Source organism: Berghia stephanieae, chromosome 7, assembly GCF_034508935.2.
Source record: "Berghia stephanieae isolate SIO BIC M18660-M18661 chromosome 7, UCSD_Bste_1.3, whole genome shotgun sequence".
Lineage (NCBI taxonomy): Eukaryota > Metazoa > Mollusca > Gastropoda > Nudibranchia > Aeolidiidae > Berghia > Berghia stephanieae.
Window position 1 is genome coordinate 49,102,065 of NC_088366.1, and position 12,500 is coordinate 49,114,564.

The 12,500-nt window shown below is 33.6% G+C and overlaps 1 protein-coding gene across 5 annotated transcripts in view; it reads left to right on the forward strand.

The window, feature by feature from the left end:
* The window catches only part of LOC144977420 (uncharacterized), a 241,665-nt gene that overhangs the window by 75,346 nt on the left and 153,819 nt on the right, over positions 1-12,500 (forward strand). For all 5 annotated transcript variants that reach the window (XM_078922612.1, XM_078922618.1, XM_078922613.1 and 2 more), the window contains one exon: positions 12,421-12,500. This exon is cut by the window's right edge and continues 551 nt beyond it. The gene's annotated coding sequence lies outside the window, so the exon portion shown is untranslated. The remainder of the gene's footprint in view (positions 1-12,420) is intronic.

The window sequence follows — 12,500 nt, forward strand, 5'->3', positions numbered from 1 at the left end:
TATAAATTGGGTTATCAGACCTGCAAATAAGTGCACGTCGGGTAAAATAAAATACATGGTATTTTCTTTTCTTTTCTGTTCTTCTATTTTTTTTTCTTTTTGATATAATATTTTGTTTTGTCTTCTTGAATTTGTAAAATTACACAGCCATGCTAACTTGCCTTTAAAAAAAAATCTGATGACATCATCGGCATTGAAATTGCCATCTACAGTTGTCTCCTCACAAGATCGATATAACATGAGGGCCCGGAAGTAGAAAAGAACCGGAAATAGAACGTTTCCGTGCCCTGACAAAACACATTCTTTTCACCATTTTGTCATTAAAAAAAAAAAAACAAAAACAAAAACAAACAAGCTTACATTAAAAATTATCGATCGATTCAAATGCCTCAAATTACCTGTCAAATTATTTGTCTCAAACACGTGGCTTGTGCAGCAATGCGGTCTTATGGTTTGGAATTCGACTTCCGATCGGAAGGTCTAGCGTTCAAGTTCAAGTCCTGCTCTGAGCGACGCATAGTTATTGAGTCCTGCCTTGGAAAAGGCTAACTCCTAACTCAAATTCAGTCACCGTAGTCACGTATAGACAGAATGAAGTTGACGTCACTTAAGCCTTTGTTTTTGTTTTGTGCCATCCACGTTTTTGAGTAATTCTCACTTAACTTTATTAACGAGACTATAAAAGGTCATGGTTACACATTGTGTGTTGGTCCGTTATACTGCCGGATGGCAATGTTGTGAGTTTCTTTGCCAAGCGCATACTATCTATAAATAGTACCACCTGGCCGTTCACAGCGTTGACTCGTGTCAGGCAAAAAAATGGTTACAGGACAGTGAGTGACATAATCAATCGGATGGTGAACAAGTTTGAACTGAGATATTGCCAATTTTAGTTAGAAGGTCACTTTTTATTTTTAAAAAAAATGAGTTCTTGTCATAAATGATTAAATCAACCCTTTTTGTACAACTTCGGAAAATATCAAAGCTGAATTTCACTTCTTAATATTTTTTTTTACAGCTGAAAGTTGAAAAAGTATAAAATTTCGGAAAAGTTGTTGGATACCGTTCCATACATCTCACCATAACTTCATGAAAAATCACCCGATTCCCTTCAAATAAAGATTAAAATGCTCTGGGGAGCATATTCTTTCAGAAATGAAAAATAAAATGCAAATCCAAAATTTTCATCTTCCGATTGATTATGTCATGTACTGACACAATTATGTTACATTGCGTATAGTACCAGGCAGGCGTCATGTCTCGTCTTACATGCTGAGTGTGTTGCCGGTGGCTAGTGGTGGACCCCTTGTAAAGTGCTTTGAGCACGCTTAGTGGATGTTGCGCTATATACATTATACTCAAATGACTTTAAAAGTAATGTCCAAAAATAAAAAATAAATTAATAAATAAAATGATTTCCTTTTTGGATGAATAAAGTACATTATTATTATTATTATTATTATTATTATTATTATTATTATTATTATTATTATTATTATTATATTATTATTATTATTATTATTATTATTATTATTATTATTATTATATTATTATTAGTATTGTTATTATTATTATTATTATTATTATTATTATTATTATTATTATTATTATTATTATTATTATTATTATTATTATTATTATATATTAAAGTAATGTCATGTTTCAAAAATTAGGGAGCAGGGGTGTTACATATATCTGAAAAGGTGTGTATGAATAGTGTGCCAGAAAGAAGAGAAAAAAATACAAGAAAAAAAAAAAGATTCTCTTCCCCCCCCCCCCCCCCCCCCCCCCAAACCAAAAGAAAAAAAAAAAGAAAAAGGAAATCATCATGCCTTGGCTGATCGACTGATTTTTTGGGATGGTAATTTTTTTGTATTTTTCTTTCTTGCTTTGTCCGGCACCTTTCATCGTCGCCATCGTAAACTTATATAGATAGTATGCAGATGACGTCACTCAGGCCTTTGTTATTGTTTTTGCCATCCGCGTTTGTGAGTTGTTCTCACTAAACTGTATTAACAAGACTATAAAAGTTCATGGTTACACAGAGTTTGTGTGTTGGTCCGTTATACTTCCGGATGGCAATGTTGTGAACTCCTTGGCCAAGCGCATTCTATCTATAGATAGTTCGAAGATGACGTCACTCAGGTCTTTGTTATTGTTTTTTGCCATCCGCGTTCATGAGTAATGCTCACTGAACTGTTTTAACCCGACTATAAACGTTTATGGATACACACAGTTTTGTGCGTTAGCCCGTTATACTTCCGGATGGCAATGTTATGAGCTTCTTATTCAAGGGCATACTATCTATAGATAGTATGCGCATACTATCTAAAGATAGTATGCGTATGGCTAAGAAGCTCATAACATTGCCATCCGGAAGTATAACTGACCAACACACAAAGCTATGTGTAACCTAGAGCGTTTATAGTCTAGTTAATGAAGTTTAGTGAGAATTACTCATAAACGTGGATGGCAAAAAGCAATAACAAAGACCAAAGTGACGTCATCTTCGTTCTATCTATAGCCTGATCTTCGCCATCGTTAACTTTTGCCTGACACTGACCAAAATGTGATGTCAAGATGCCAGTCTTTGACCACAAAAGAAAACAAATCGTGAGTTGTATTCAATAGTTCAACCAATGGGAACACTTGTTTCCATGAGCACTACTAACGACAAATCACGAGGCGGGGCAAAAACCAAATAATGACGTCAAACTGCCAGTCTTTTTGGGTTTCAGTGTCAGGCTATAACATAACGATGGCTACTGCCTGACACTGACTAAAAGATGACGTCAAAAGACAAGTCTTTGGCCACAAAAGAAAACAAATCGTGAGTTGTATTCAATAGTTCAACCAATGAAATAGCTTGTTTCCTTGAGCTCTACCTAACGACAAATCACTAGACGGTGCAAAAACCTAAAAAAAAATGACGTCAACCTATAAGTTCTAGTGGGTTTTAGCGTAGCCACAGTTAAGTTACACTGAAACACAAAAAGACTGCTACTGGCATTTTGACGTCATTATTTGATTTTTGCACTGCCTAGTGAGTTGTCGTTAGTAGTGCTCATGGAAACAAGTGGTCCCATTGGTTGAACTATTGAATACAACTCACGATTTGTTTTCTTTTGTGGCCAAAGACTGGCATTTTGACGTCATTTTTTTTGGTCAGTGTCAGGCTATAAGTAAACGATGGCTACGGTTTTAGCGTAGCTATCGTTAACATATATAGCCTGACACTAGAACCTCTCGGACTTATAGTTTTACTTCATTTTTTTAGAGTTGTGCAGCCTCTAGTGAGTTGACGTTAGTAGAGCTCAACAGAACAAGTGATTCCATTGGTTGAACTATTGAATACAACTCACGATTTGTTTTGTTTTGTGGCCAAAGACTTTTCTCTTGACGTCATTTTTTGGTCAGTGTCAGACTGGAAGTTAACGATGGCTACATTGCAAGCGCCGTTAAACCCTTAAAAACAAAAACAGGTACTGTAATAAGTTTACCGACCGACTGACATACCGACACAGACAGAGAGAAAGACAGACAGATGTTATAATAGATCATAGCAGTCAGAGAGGGCATTGATTGTAGATAGATATAGAACGGGTAGAAGGAGAGAGGGGGAAGAAATTTGAAAGAGAAAGAGGGACACACACAAACACACACTAGTTACACACATACATACACGCATTTACTGAGTGAAGTGAGAGAGAGAGAGAGAGAGAGAGAGAGAGAGAGAGAGAGAGAGAGAGAGAGAGAGAGAGAGAGAGAGAGTTAGTTCTAAAAAAAGAAATGTTCTGACGTAAGTTGGATAGACACAACAAATTGTGTAATGCACCTTAATAATAAATGAATTAAAATAAACAACCCCCTCACGAACACATGTTGCTTTAAGATACAGTGTGACCTAGTTATACCAACTCCCAACCCCGCGAATCGGTGAATGCGTTTATCAAACGTTTGTTCCTTTGATTGGTCCAACACCGTGAACACAACACATTTGTTTTTGTTTTTAATGGCTTTACGGCGCTTGCAACACATTAAGGTCATATCAACGCCAGCACACATGTAAACACTTAAAAAAAAAAAAATGGGGTCGATTGTTTTTAGAGTGAATATTACTCATAAAAGCACACATTTCATTTAAACAAGTCATATCACTGACATAACAAGAAATGAAATGAGTTGAAACATGCCAGAAGACATTAGATTATAAAAACTTCGCGGCGATGAGGGCTCGACCTCGCGACCTTTCTGGTACGGCAACTCCGCCTGGCCGGGAGGGGGGTAGTTCTACAGTCAAAGCCACCCGCCACTGCTAACATTGACATACCAGTCACGTGTGGAAAAAACTTTGTAATTATTCAGAGTCCTCCAATCAAGGGACTGAATTTGGCTGATAATGCATTCACTAAATATAATGAATGACCTTTTTATCTTTTTGCGTCATAATGTTGCAATACTATTATCATATTTTGTTGTTGTTAAATTGAATTCGTATCACAATTCCATCAAACTTGTCTTACTGTAATATGTTTTGTTTTATATCACTGTAAAGCGCATAGAGCCTGTGACAACGGGGTAAAGCGCTATATAAATGTCATTTATTATTATTATTATTATTATTATTATATTATTATTATTATTATATTATTATTATTATTATTTATTATTATTATTATTATTATTATCTTGACGTCACTCAGCTTTTTGTTATTGGTTTTCCATCGCCAGATGAGTAATTATTATTATTGACTGTGACTACCATATTTGTTGTTGAAAAATGAATCCTTACAATATTGTTCCTGTTAAATGGTAGCTTTCGGTCCGACCATAGTAACACCTTATAATTTTACTTTTCCATGCCACATGCAGCTAATGCCCCCTACACATCTAACGTACTACCGGCCAGTATAATAATAATAATAATAATAATAATAATAATAATAATAATATAATAATAATAATAATAATAATAATAATAATAATAATAATAATAATGATAATAATAATATAATAATAATAATAATAATAATAATAATAATAATAATAATAATAATAGTAATAGTAATAGTAATAATAATAATAATAATAATAATAATAATAATAATAATAATAATAATAATAATAATAATAATAAAAATAATTAATTCGTCCATAGGAATTTTTTTCTTACCGGTTACGGTAAACCGTTTAGCCCATCAATATAAAAAATATCACTCCGATCTTAAAACTAAATATACATATTTGTACTCAGCAGGTCCAAATTAACAATGTCCACGCGTATCGCCTCGATTTAATGCTTATTAACAAAATTACTTTTTATTTAGTTTTAAGATCGGAGTGATCTATTTTTTATATTGATGGGCTAAACGGTTTACCGTTACCGGTATACCGGCCGGTAGAACGGTAGAACGTTAGGTGTGTTGGGGGCTTAACCCATCGTTCAGAAGTCAAACAATCGCATGGATTAAACTAAACCAGAGCTTTTATATAGCGCGATATCCACTAAATGTGCTCAAAGCGCTTTACAAAGGGTCCCTGACCAGCAGCAACACGTTGGACAGAGACAACGCTGTTAACGGCCAGGTACTCATTTTACACCTGAGTACGGTGAGAGAAGGTGAGTAAAGAGTCTTTTCCAAGGACTCAACTATGCGCCGAGCGAGGCTCGAACCCAGAACCTTCCGATCCGAAAGCGAGTGTTTTACCACAAGACCACATAGCTGCACATGGATTACAAGTTCATGACACCAACCGAAGTTCATTGAACCATCTCATCTTATGGGCTACAACATTGTAAATTATTTATTGACTCTATTCAAATCGGTATAACGAAGGTTTACTGTAGTACACATGGACGACACATTTTTACACAGCCGGCTGGACACAGCGTACATACACAGTACAGCCATAATCACCACCACCACCACCACCACCATCGGCATTACCACACCGCAGTTGTTCATTACTCCTCTCTCACCCACCCCTCTCTCACTTTAACCTCGCCGTCTGGGTCATACCGACCCTGAAAGCGGAGCAGACGCTGAGAAAGCTCGACTTTTCAGGCAGACGACTCGCCTCTTCCTCTCTACCATTCATTGCCGTTCTCGAAAAACGTGCAGTACCCCTCGTAGGCTACCGCGAAAATATTTTTTCATTGTAGCCTAGTTACCGCTGTCGTATTGAGAGAAGATATTATATTATTTATTATTTTTTCCCCTCAAAATGGCCAAGCACTCTAGGAATACCTCCAATATGATGATACTGATTTAAATGAATAATAATATGGATAGCACTATTCAGTATCTGATACTGAATAGTGGTTTTGCACTATTCAGTATCTGATACTGAATAGTGGTTTTGCACTATTCAGTATCTGATACTGAATAGTGGTTTTGTACTATTCAGTATCTGATACTGAATAACCACTTCGTAATAATATTATTGTTCATAGGTAGGTAGATAGGTACTGCTTTTTTTTACGTGGAGTCCACGACAATCTTGTTGAGAGAGTCCTTTGTGCGCGATGTGGTCTACTGGATATTATGACACTCGCTTTCGGATCGGAAGGTCCTGGGTTCGAGCCTCGCTCGCTCGGCGCATAGTTGGAGAAGGCTCTTTACTCACATTCTCTGCTCACCGTACTCAGGTGTAAAATGAGTACCTGGCCGTTAACAGCGTTGTCTCTGTCAGAAAAAAAAATGTAATATCGCCTAACAGGCGTCGTGTTGATATTGTCAGCACGGTCAGTTGATATTGCCCTATACAAAGAAAAAAAATAATCTCAATTTCAGTAGATATTCTTATAGATATTTTACGATTTCATGACTTTGCGTTATTTGTGCAGACCTAACGACTGATTTTCTGAGTTTATTTTTAAAAATTTTTTTTGTTTGTTGTTTCTCATAATTTTCACTGTCACTTTTTATGAATATTCTGCCGTCCTTACATTTTTGGCCAGAAAAAAAAAATCGCCCTTTAAACTTCTATCGAATAAATTGATCCTAATCTTGGCAAAAAGACTCAACGTGGGACTTTCATAAACTACGAAACTAATCAGACTGGAAGAAAATCTCTTTTTAATATGTGGTAAATTGAACTTATAAATAAATACCGAATTTATCCAGGCACTTTTGTTTTAAAGCAAACTCCTATTTCTGAAACGAGAGCCATACCTTAAAAAAAATGATAATATTATTATTATTATTATTATTATTATTATTATTATTATTATTATTATTATTATTATTATTATTATTATTATTATTATTATTATCATAATAATAATAATAATAATAATAATAATAATAATAATAATAATAATAATAATAATAATAATAATAATAATAATTATAACAACAACAACAACACTAGCAACAACAACAACAAAATAATAATAATAATAATAATAATAATAATAATAATCTAATAATAATAATAATAATAATATAATAATAATAATAATAATAATAATAATAATAATAATAATAATAATAATAATAATAATAATAATAATAATGATAATAATAATAATAATAATAATAAAAATAATAATAATAATAATAATAATAATAATAATAATAATAATAATAATAATAATAATAATAATAATAATAATAATAATGATAATTATAATAATATAATAATAAAATGGAAAATCAACGAACCGATTTTCGTAGCTCATGGCATGTCTGCACCAGATAAATTCATTGTCATATTTAGAAAGAAGATAGATATGTATCTAAATTTGACATCGATAAATCCATTGAAGCTTCAAGAAATTAGGGACTAGACGTCTAGCCTACTTCAATTTTTTATTTATTTAAAATCATAATTTTATACGAACTTGACTCCGTGGACTTACAGTACAGGATAGCCTATTGCGTCTTGACACAGAATCAAATTCTTGTCACTTTGACCTATATTACACAGACCACTTATGTTTATATAGATTGTTTTTACCGATATGTTTTGAGAGATGACCATTAAACAAGGAAAAAAACAAAACAACAAAAAAAAAAAAAAAAACAAAAACAAAAAATAAAAAAAAATAAATATCCCAACGTTAGGATTTTGTTTCTGTGTCCCTTATCAGCTATTAAACTTCAGCTAGAGAATTTCTTTATTTTGTTTTAATAACCAAAATCATTTTGAAATTTAAAAAGATAAATAAATAAAAAGCCGTCCATTTTTCTTTAATAATACAACCTGGCGATTCATCACGGTGAAAGAATGTTCGCATTTCGTTTTTACTTCTCGTGTACACCAACTGTATTGTTCAATGGGATTCAATAGTCTGATGTCACTTCCGCCCAGCAACGAGAAGCTTGGTTCTAAACAAAGAAAATCGGTACTTTTTATTCTTCGTGCTGGCTAGAACTTTTTCACATGTCATGTGATCAGAATGTTTAAAAGTCAAAACATGATCAGATTTATAATGATTTTCTCCTATGGATACACTTTTGTGCTCGTTGGAGAAGTTTTTCATAGGGCGTCCGCCATTGTTCTGATAGTTTAGAATCAGTTATTAAGTTACTATGCGTCACTATGAGGGAAGTGACGTCACGACTGTTGAAGCCAATTATGAATGAGCTCCTCATGATTCATGTAATAATGGGATGATAAGTATTTCTTTTTCTCTTCTAAGTAACAAGGCGTGGCATTTGTAAATTCAAGTATTTTTTCCAACTTGGTTAAGAGTGTCATACATTATTATAATGATATTATGGACAATACGCGGATGTTGATGATGATTTAGATGGACTTTCCCATACTTAAAATGCCGGTTGAGACTTGGTGAGATATGGTGCAGCTAATATATAGATAGTGTGTACTTGGCTAAAAAGCTCAAAACATTGCCATCCGGAAGTATAACGGACCAACACACAAAACTATGTGTAACTATGATCATATATAGTCTGGATAATACAGTTTAGGGAGAATTTCTCATAAACGCGGATGGCAAAAAACAATAACAAAGACCAGAGTGACGTCATCTTCGTTCTATCTATAGCGGCTATGTGGTCTTGTGGTATGACACTCGCTTTCGGATCGGAAATCGACTCAAGCGACGTCGACTCATCCAGAGCTCAGTGTAGTTATGAAAAACAATGGGATAGCCCATATATCTGTAATACCACCCATATATATAATTTAATATATCTTATCAATTATCAATAGCTTATATATCAATATCATATCGCATTATGTCGTCTAGTATTACAGTATGGTACACATAATTTATATTTTATTTTATAATATCTACATACCGTAACATAAGTGCAAACCATTTCATGATATCATATGATTGCTCTTATGATATAATAATGTATTGATTGCTCTTATGATATAACACTCTCTTCACTTCATATCATATAGACAGTACGAAGATGACGCCAGTCAGGTCTTTGTTCTATCCGTGTTTACGAGTAATTCTCACTAAACTGTATTAACTAGACTATAAACGTTTAAGGTTACACATAGTTTTGTGTGTTGGTCCGTTATACTTCCGGGTGGCAACGTTGTGAGCTTCTTAGCCAAGCGCATACTATCTATATCTAGTCATATCTTTTGTAGACCACTGAATAGGTATTCATATAGATGGAACGAAATTGACATAGCTCTGTTCTTTTTATTTTTCTTTTTTTTTTTTTTGTTGAAAAGCCTTACAAAATTTAATCAATCAAACTAGATATAAACGTTTAAGGTTACACATATTATTTTCATGTCAAGGTACGTTATATCCAACAGGTGGATGTTGTTAGTATTTTAGCTAAACGCATCGCGTCGATGTTTATATATTATCATCTTGTTATACCAGTATAGCAGTAATTCATATTAAAGGGAGGGGGGTATGGAGGAAGAGGAGGAGATAGAGTAAGAAGAAAATGAGGAGGAAGAGAGGAAGGAAGGGGAGGAGGAAGGGGAGGAGGAGGAGGAGGAGGAGGAGAAGGAAGAGGGGAAAATGGATCGGGCGGGAGAAAGAAGAGGAGACAATAATTTATCGTCATAATTAATGTTAGAACCAAATAACCTCCTAACGAGTCTTATTAAAAATATCACAGATCATTAAGTACACAGTTATAATTCGTACAAGTAGCATGGTTGTGAACCCACGAATGCTGGTTGGCAGGTAGATTTTGTCTAAAATGCCAATTTTTGAAGAAAAAAATATTAATTAGGGTAGATTTTATTAAATATATCATCCAGACCAACGTCATTTTACTCTAGGTTGTAGAAACAAACCTTAATTTTCCTGTCCCTTATTGAATTGAATTTATAATGAATTTAAGCTAAAAAAAATTGTGTATATTCATAGAGGTCTGCCCTGATAAAATCGAGACTGTCCCGATAAGGCAATCTGGGGAAATTGGGACAATTTTTTTTGAAAAATAGATATTCTAAATAATCATTTGAGTCAACGGGTGATTGATTTACCCTTAATTTGTTTAAAGGTTTGCAAGCTACTCGTAAATCAATCTGTAAAAAATTGTTTTATCATTTTTAGGTTTCCAGTAATTCTGTTCTTGTTGGCAAAAAAACTAACATAGACTTTACGGAACACTTTTTGCCCCCCCCCCCCCCCCCCCCCTCCACCTTAAAAAAAAAAAAAAAGAATAGATTTTTCTCTATATAAAATCGAAAGCTATATCCAAAATTCGAGAAAAGCCCAAAGCTACTTATTTTATTATTATTATTATTATTATTATTATTATTATTATTATTATTATTATTATTATTATTATTATTATTATTATTATTATTATTATTATATTATTATTGTTATTATTATTATTATTATTTTTGTTGTTGTTGTTGTTGTTATTTGTAAGTAACACGTAATTTTATAATCCGATTTTTAAAATTCTTTGCCATCAGTATGCTAATGGTATGCTGTCACATCTTGTAACAAAGCAATGTTGAGCGTGTCACTGACCGGATGGGTAACATTATTCATAAGACTTTTACCCCTTGTCACTGTGTCTTCGCTGGGGTACTTCAAAACAATAGACTTAGATATGAATGAATGCCTGGTTCTAGACAATGATGAGTAGTGAAAGTGTGCAAAAAAAATTGACACTCGAACAGGCTACTTGCACTGTGTGTAACGGAAATCTGGTTCCAGGTGGCCTGCTGTAGAAAATGTAGCATTCTGAAGCTCAACGACTATGACTATGGTTCCCTCGGGGAAAATGTACTATATGTTCATATATGCTTTTTCATCAATAACTTTTATATTTATTTTAATTTGATTAAAATGTTTCTAAAAAAAGAAAGACAAAATCTTCTAAGTGACTTTTGCTCCCCCTCCCCCCCCCCCCCCCCCCCAAAAACAAAAAACAAAAACAAAAACAAAACAAAACAAAAAAAACAAACAAAACAAACAAAACAAAACATGTAGATCTAAGTTCTAGTTTACTTTCTTTCTTTCTTTCCTTCCTTCTTTCTTTCTTTCCTTCTTTCTTTCTTTCTTTCTTTCTTTCTTTCTTTTTTTCTTTCCTTCTTTCTTTCTTTCTTTTTTTCTTTCTTTCTTTCTTTCCTTCCTTCTGTCTTTATTTCTGTCTGAATGCCTTCTTTTTTTCTTACTCTCTTTCTTTTGTTTTTAATTGTTTCTGGCATTTAATTTACCAAACTGGCAACTCAAGTCAAGAAACCCATCGGCCCGAAATTAATTCGTGGATTATTCCCAAATCCAATCCCTCGCGTGGGGCATTTCTCCAAAAGATAAGCGGCAATAACTACTTAAATATCAACTTTGTTAATTCAACGGTAAACAAACATACACGCAATATGCTGCCGTTTTATTAAAGAACACAGTATATGCCATTTGATTAACATTGCGTATACTGTGTTTTTAAAAACAACGGCAGTATGCATTCTTGTATTTAACCCGGTAACTGCCGTATTCGGGATAAAACACGTATTTTAACTCACTCAACCCCAACACCGACTATATCAGTGGTTTACCGGGGCTAATTTTACCCCATTCCTATTATTTATTACATTTTTCTGAGACAAATTCTAGGCGTAGTGTCAAAGCGAATGCCTTTAGTTTTTACATGTTAGTGGTAGTTGAATAAAACTATCAAGGTACATGCTCATTTTTAATACATCTTTTTCCAATTTTGAAAAGTAGCAAAAATCTATAGGATTGAGTGAATTTTAAAAAATGGCCAGAAAACTCGTCCTTCCTATTATATTGATTGATTTAAATTACCCTCATCTTGGCAAAAGCTCTTAAACTTGGGACTTCGCGAAGTAATATCGCCTAACAGGCGTCGTGACTCGTTCTACATGTTACATGTTGCTATTGGACAGGGACCCTTTGTAAACCGCTTTGAGCACATTTAATTTAGTGACTATTTTATTGATCTTGTTTTTTAAAATCGTTTTCCTCTTTCTACTCTTATCTTCCCACAGCAATGTTGAAACAAGCGAGTCCTTAGGAGGATATTGCTACTTTCAGTTTCCATAAAGACATTGAAAAGCTCATTCTTGTT